The sequence below is a fragment of the Ruditapes philippinarum genome, unplaced genomic scaffold (assembly GCF_026571515.1).
Source record: "Ruditapes philippinarum isolate M1 unplaced genomic scaffold, ASM2657151v2 ctg3777_1_1_1_1, whole genome shotgun sequence".
NCBI classification, from domain to species: Eukaryota; Metazoa; Mollusca; class Bivalvia; order Venerida; family Veneridae; genus Ruditapes; species Ruditapes philippinarum.
This window is the reverse complement of record NW_026852477.1, coordinates 55,908-62,059: the sequence shown is the minus strand read 5'-3', so window position 1 is coordinate 62,059 and position 6,152 is coordinate 55,908.

Sequence of the window (6,152 nt, the reverse complement as noted above, 5' to 3'; positions counted from 1 at the left end):
ATTGCAAAACGTTATATTTGTATCGCCGCTACTCAGTATTTAGTAGTGATTACTTCTCTATCGTCTGTCTGTCCGTTCGAACTCAAGTGACATTACTGTATATGGGATGGATATCCATGTTCATTCCCTTGTGCAGAGACATAGAGACATAGTTATATCTATGTCTCTGCCTTGTGGGGAAAGAACGGTCCCTTATGGGGAGCAAATACGTTGCTAGATCAAAGAAGATCAAAGAAAAGCAACCCATAATGTCAACTCAATAAGAACGCCCGTCCGTCCGTCTGTCCGTCCGTCCGTCACAAAACTTGTCCGGAATACTCATCAGTGGCAGGTACGTATATTAACGTTAATATATATACCTGATACTGGTGAAATTTCATCCAAACTTTACACTACAATGATTAGAACCAACTCTGGTTGCGCATATCCTCGGTATTTTCCGGCTCAAAGATTTTTGCCAGAGATATGGCCCTTGAATGATTTCAATTTAAAAGTTTGTCCGGTCTACTCCTCTTATATCACTTATACATTTAATGAAACTTTACAGTACTGGTCGGTAGCTGAAGTCCTTGCACATATGACACTGTTTTCTGCTTGAATGTATTTTTGCCGTGGCCAGTTAATGATTTTAGTGTTACCATCTACACAGAAGCTGAAACATGCTACAAATTTAAAGTAGCCACAATTAACATATAGGTTTTTTGTGGTCTGTCTTTCCTTGGCAAAACTTGTGTGGACTACTCCTCAGAAACTACTGATGCAGTTTCATAAGGTTGGCATTTTCCGGTTCACTAATTTTTGTCAGAGTAATGGCCCTTTAAAGATTCTTAATTTTTAAAGTTTTTTTTTTATACTTCTAATGCAAATTTTAAAATGAAACTTTACAGTCAAGTGCTTTGTCTTGCGCATATTAAACGGGTTATCTGGTTGAATGATTATGGCTCAGTTATGGCCCTGGAATAATAAAATAAACGCGTTTTGGTCTGCTACAGGCACGTACATTATGCCTCAGAAATGAATAGATATTTTCGTCTTTGGAAAGGGCATACGTAAGTTTTTTAACATTTAAATACTGGTTTAAAAGCTTGTAATATGCTTAATTATAACTTAAAGAAAGTAGCGCTATATGTGAAAGTAATTGTCATAAAAGAAGCAAAATGTAAAGAAAGTAGTTTTTTGACTTTCATACAAAATACCAAATCATTATAAATGTAATAATTGCCAAAAAGCAATAGGCGCAAAAGATGGTTCAGGTAATTGGCCAATGAGAAACGTTTTTAAAACTTTACCAGGACGTCAGAAATTATAAGCTTTTGAGAAATAAAAATAACATTATGTCTTGGGCATAATGAGCCTTTAATGATTTCTGTGTCTCCTGCGACAACATGCAATTGGCAATTTTGATCACTAATCGCACTTGTTTAACTTTTGGTTTATGTTTTACTCACAGTACGAAATTTCATTGAATTCAATTGGATCTATCAGTAGTAAATTATCTGCCATTCAAGGACAGATAACTCGAAAAACCCACTTTATAGATTCGCTTAAATTTTTCCTGTGATCATGCTCTAAGATCATGCAATGCTTTAACAGTTTTCATTAGATGTCTAGATAGTCTATACCATGTACACCAAGCAATCCAGCATTCACAGATGTAATACGGGCGTATCTCTTGGAACGAAAAAGGTATGCTTATGCGTTTCGTTCGGTATATGTAGCTTGCACAACTATTTTGTATAACAAAAGTTATAGCGAACTTGAAACTCGAAGCGGACCAGAATTTCTATGAAGTTTTGGGGATACGACGCAGTTCATATTGCTTTATTTATCGTTTTTTTTCCTTCAAATTAGTAACAGACTCGTTTCAGAGTTCACCATTAACTTCAACTTATAATTTTGCATCATTTACTTAAATTTCATTAAAAAGAGATGTTTATTTTCCAAGACAATAATAAATTGCATATGCATAAAATGAAACGACGCAGTTGAAAATAAAATATGATACGATGCAATTGTATTTTCATTGCTGGCTGCATATTGGTTCATCTATTATATAAGTTATGCGTTAAGTATACTAGTAACGTCCAACAACATTTTTTGTCTGCAAATTTTTTATCATTATGAATGGGCACAAGTGACCTAGGCTCCTTGCCACTGGCTCTTGTTACTGGGTCGGATGGGGGCTGCGTTCATTGAACGCCGCCTTTCCTTGTTGATCTTGTTTATCATATTGTATGCAACTGAAGTCGAGAGCAGAGGTCACTAATTGGGCCCACGAGAATGGAAATTGTAATAAAAATCAGGCTTCATTTTTTCGGTCGCATTTTAGCACCTGTTTTAAGCATCTACAAATTCCGAAAAAGGTGTATCAAATACATTGAAACACGTGATCGCACACCCATATACGTGTTTTAGTGTTGCCTTAGCATGCTTATAAACTTGTTCCCGTGAGTTCGAAACTAATTGGGATGGTTAATTTTTCATATACGCAAATTGCATGGCTTCTTATAATTAACAACAACTTGCGACAATGCCGTTATTACTTATGTCTTTTACCAGCCGATTTTATATATACATGTATTGTATTAATTTTCTTCATAATCGATGAGAACAGATGAGCTTTATTATTTTAAATTGAAATAAAGTATTATTCCTTTATTAATACATGCTTAGGAAAACTGGTCATGTATTCTGAACATTAATTTTTTAAAATTTTATTATAAATGGTTAAGCTGCAAGTAAGGTATGCGTTTCGTTAAGTCATTTTACGGTATGTTCAGCGCCGAGGAGCTTTGCATTTCTTTATCGACGATGACAACAGGTCTACTGGTTGGGGACCACCAAAACCGGACAACCACCAAACCCGGACGGCCCCGAAAATGCTTGATTTAGAATTTTCTTTGTTCAGTGGTTGTCAGTCACTTTTTTATCAACAATAAATGCATGTTTCTTCTATAATTAAGTAAATAAATTTATTTCAACCTCCGTAAATGGTAATATTTTAATGTCTATTTCAAGAATGTTGACGTTGAAATTTGGGGGTCAAGAAAGCAATGCCTGACCTCATATAACAGCAATAATTATTTGCAAAGTAAACAATAGAATATCCAAAACTTCAGCATTTGCTGCTGAAATATTGTGTGTCATGTTAAAAATAAAAAAAAGAACACCAAAGCTTTTATCTGAATTAAATCAACATTATTACATATCTGTCCGGACACATGGTACTGTAGTATGTACAATTTAGGTAATTTTGATACCCTCCTTGACGGGCCTCGGATATAAGTGTCAACATAATCAGAACTAAACAAACTAGTTTGTTAGTTAGGAGAAGAACCTAGCTGTACTGTGTCAAATTTTTGTACCTTTAGCTTTAAAATTATGAAATTTGTATAGAAAAATGTTCGTACGGAATTTGTATTTTCTGGAAATTATTTAGATATTCGCACTATATATAGTATCATTCTTCTTCATTAAAAGACTTTAAATTTTCAAAATCGAGTTACAAATGATAAAACTGCTAATTATTTTCTAAAGTACTTGCCCGTTTCGCAAACGTATCGATAAATTTGATACAGATATATGCGCGACATGATGTTTCAATGAAGACGGCATGAGAAAATTTAGGTCAGATTATCGCATTGAATTTTTCACAGACTAAAGACAGGGCATCTTTACTTACGATGATGAATTGCCTGACACATAAAACAATTTTTTTCAGAAAAATTCTTCAAAGAGGATTACCCCCTGTTTACGTTGAAAATTTCTCTGCTATCCACACCACTGACACATACTTTTATTTTAACGAAATATCAAAGTAAAAAGAGAGTAAGGAAAAATTTCATATCAACAAGAAATTTAAATGTTATTCTCTTTATAATTAATTCAAATATTTGTAATCTTAAAACTTCGTGCCAGAAGTTCATAAAAACTGCTTATTTGTACAGCTGACATTTAAGATCATGGTTAACAAATTTTGTTGAAAAAAAATCAAAAAAAATCAGACAGGTGTGTCCAACCGAGGCCGAGCTGTTAATGTTTACTGACTTTAAATCTCTCGCACTGGGCTGCTGTGAATTTGAAAAGCGGTCATTACCTAGAACATGCAGAACCACAGTTTATGAGCGTAAATGTTTTGTGATTCAAGTTCATAGGCTTCTATATTTTTGCAAAAAAATAGGGATAATATTGAACATACAGGAAAATATTATAAATTATTTCAGATATTATGATAAATAAAGTTGACATGACACAATGCATTCTAAATAATCAAAAGCATCAGAACATTGCTATAAACAGCGAATGATCTGAGTTTTTTATTTAGCGCAAGTGATTACTCGGTAAAATAGACATATACATGTATTGCCAAAATTATCTATGTTGAAAAGACTGCCAAAAATACAACTGCGTCGTATCATATTTTATTTTCAACTGCGTCGTATCATTTCGTGCAAATTATTATTTTCTTGGAAAATAAATATCTCTTTTTAATGAAATTATTTCAGTAAATGATGAAAAATTACATTTTTAAGTTTATGGTAAACTCTGAAATGAGTATGTAATTGATTTGAAGGGATAAAGCAATATGAACTGCGTTCGTTCGCTATAACTTTTGTTTTACAAAATAGTTGTATAAGCAACATATCCCGAACGAAGTGGAAATTAGTGGAACGTGTTAATACATATATCTGGTTTTCGATCTTTTCAACAGAAAGAGTTATAAACAAAAACATACTGTTTTGGTTCCAAGATGGCGGCGTTTGTTTACATTTTATAGGATACGACGCAGTTTTTATTCCCAGCCCGGGAAACAACATAGTACATTTTATTAATTTATCACAGTTAAATCATAAATAAATGCGTAGTTTTTATACTTAACCAGTGAAATATAGATAACTAATCTATATGTCCTTTTGATTTTGATGTAAGAATCGGGATAATCTTGGACCTAAGGTGATGTCCAGTGATAATGTTCAAGTCAAAATCGTCTGATTTTTTTTGTTCTATGTCAGAATCTCGCTTTAGAGGATACATAAAATAGTGCAATATCTCAACGTGAAGTACAGTAAGTTGCACAAGATAATGCACTAGCTTGTACAAATGATACCTTTATATAATTCTGTGTCTGTGAGATTATTGCTGAACAGGCAATCTGCAGTTTTATTGTCAGATTCTTTGACTCAGATCGTATTTCTGCAACTGCAAAAGCATACATACGCTGAAGGTAAACTGGGACGAAATGTCCATGGTCCCATTCCCAGATTAGATTTTTTTCTATATATACACTCAAAGGCATTTCTAACGCAACGCCTACACTTACGTTTTAAGCTCTCCAGAACAATGTGCTTAGAGGTGAGCTTTTGTGGTGGCAGTGTTAAATTACAATGTCCAGAGCTCAGATATTTGGCATGAAGCACTACCTAGTGGACTTCTGTAGAAAAAGTTGTATACATGTATTCACTTAAAACTTTATGAACTTTGTTTACATTGTTATTTATTTATTTCATCTTCCTAGATTTTTGTATAGTAAGCATACTTTAAAATATTCTACTTTGACGCCACAATTCCCAGATCATTAGATATCTGGTATATAGCGTCATCTTGTTGTCTTCTACAAAAGTTATATTAATTATGTCCCTGAGATCAAAAACTGCCATCGCAAATAGGTAAACAGATTAAAATCTTCGTGTGGAAAAGTTATATACCTTTGCAAATCATGTCCCTGAAGTCAAAATTGGCCCCTCCCTGATGGTGTCCAAGTATATATTTTCTTTTATGAGAAAGTAAAAGTATTTCTATTTGTGAGAAACATTGCTCAGTCCGAGGAAGAAATTTTAAAAAGCCGTTAGTATTTTATTTCTGCACCAATTTTTTTGGGGGTAATTTGTGTCTTCTTTATTCAATTATAAATACGTCATTAAAGCCAGCATAACAACAAAGTTGCTAACATATTACAGCTTTAACTACACTCGATACAATTACAATTTAAAGCGTGAACTACAACATTTTGAAGCATGTCTGTGATAGGTCTGAGATCAGGTTAGCTGCAATTGCATTTTAAGCGCTTTAATTGTTCATTTACTTATTTCTGTAATCAACACTAACTCCTTGGTAGATCCGCGGTTGCATTTTATCGATATGGTATGTTTATT